The sequence below is a fragment of the Trachymyrmex cornetzi genome, unplaced genomic scaffold (assembly GCF_001594075.2).
Source record: "Trachymyrmex cornetzi isolate Tcor2-1 unplaced genomic scaffold, Tcor1.1 scaffold2134, whole genome shotgun sequence".
NCBI classification, from domain to species: Eukaryota; Metazoa; Arthropoda; class Insecta; order Hymenoptera; family Formicidae; genus Trachymyrmex; species Trachymyrmex cornetzi.
In genome coordinates this window covers 4,311-6,295 of record NW_017296776.1, presented here as the reverse complement: position 1 = coordinate 6,295, position 1,985 = coordinate 4,311, and positions in this window count along the sequence as shown.

Sequence of the window (1,985 nt, the reverse complement as noted above, 5' to 3'; positions counted from 1 at the left end):
CATAGCGAGGATTGTAAAAAAATTAACGATTAGGCTGCGATAAGGCTGCCGAGCGAGGACGACAAATGGCTGAGCTTCCGCAACCACTGCCGGAAAGAGCGCTTCCCGTTCGTAGTCTACGCCGATCTTGAGTGTGCATTGGAGAAAACGGATAGCGGTTCACGATCCACTACGCACACGTACCAACATCACAACGTTTTCAGCGTATTACGTGCAATGTTCCTACGACAGCTCACTGTCGGGCTATCGTTTCCGCCGCGACAAAGACTGTATAGCGTGGTTCACGGAAGAATTAAAAAATTTGGCGCATAGTGTACAGACGACAATTTCAGCCAATGTTCCCATGGCAGATTTCACGCGCGACGACTGGGAAAAATTTAACAGCGCCTCGCACTGTCACGTGTGCGTTTACACCAGACGATACGCGGGTACGCGATCACTGCCACTTAACCGGGCGATACAGAGGTCCCGCGCACTCAAATTGCAATCTAAATTACAGAGATTCGCGTTGCATACTTGTAGTCTTTCATAACTTATCCAGTTACGACGCTCATTTTATTTTCAAGGAAATTGCAACCCGTATGAAGGACGCGTAGATCTCCTTCCAATAACTAAAGAAAAATATATATCTTTTACTAAACATGTCGATAGTACAAAAATTGATCAAAAAAATTGTGTGCAATTACGTTTCATAGATTCATATAGATTTCTCGCTTCAAGTTTGGACAAATTGTCATCTTTTCTCAGCAAGGATAAGCTGCGGGTACTGCGATGCGAATTTTCCAATTTATCCGAAGAAAATTTTAATCTTTTGACTCGAAAAGGCGTTTTTCCGTACGAGTACATTGACTGCAGCGAAAAATTGAATGAATTGTGCTTGCCGCCTCGCGAGTCATTTTACAGCTCATTAACTGACAGCACGGTATCTGAGAGTGATTACGCACACGCCGCCAACGTGTGGCAGCGGTTCTCCATCCAAACGCTCGGTGAATGCAGCGACCTGTATCTAAAAACAGATGTATTGTTGTTGGCCGACGTCTTTGAAAATTTCCGCGACAGTTGCATCGCGAGTTACGGGCTCGACCCCGCATACTATTACACCTTACCTGGCTTCACATGGGATGCCATGTTAAAACATACTGGTGTAAAATTTGAACTGTTGACAGACATCGACATGGTCATGTTTGTCGAGCGCGGTATACGCGGTGGTCTGAGCCAGTGTATAAACAGGTACGCGCGAGCCAACAACAAATACATGCCATCGTACGATCCATCAAAACCATCATCGTACTTGATGTACTATGACATCAACAACCTGTATGGTTGGGCAATGTGTCAACCATTGCCCTACGCCGATTTTCGATAGGTCGACGACGTGCACAATTTCGATTTTACGACCATCGCGTTAGATTCGCAAACAGGCTATATTCACGAGGTGGATTTAGAGTACCCGCAACATCATCATGACGCGCACTGACCTACCGTTCTGTCCGACGCGAGAGAAACCACAAGGCAAGCGCGATGACAAACTCCTCGCAACATTATGCGATAAGCAACGTTACGTCATACATTATCGCAACCTGCAGCAGTGTACTCGTCATGGTCTCCGTATCGCAAAGATTCACCGTATACTGCAATTCACGCAATCTCCATGGCTTCGCGATTACATAGAATTAAACACAAAATTTAGAACTTTGGCCAAGAACGATTTCGAGAAAAATTTATACAAACTTATAAATAACGCGGTATTTGGTAAAACCATGGAGAATGTGCGCGATCGCGTCGACGTAAAATTACTGACAAAATGGGAAGACAGATACGGTGCGGAGGCAATGATCGCCAAACCACATTTTCACAGTCGCAGTGTCTTCTCAGAAAATCTGGTTGCGATATAACTGCGTAAGCTCGAGGTGAAGTTCGACAAATCGATATACGTGGGTATGTGCATCCTCGATATATTGAAAACATGTTTGTACGAATTTCAC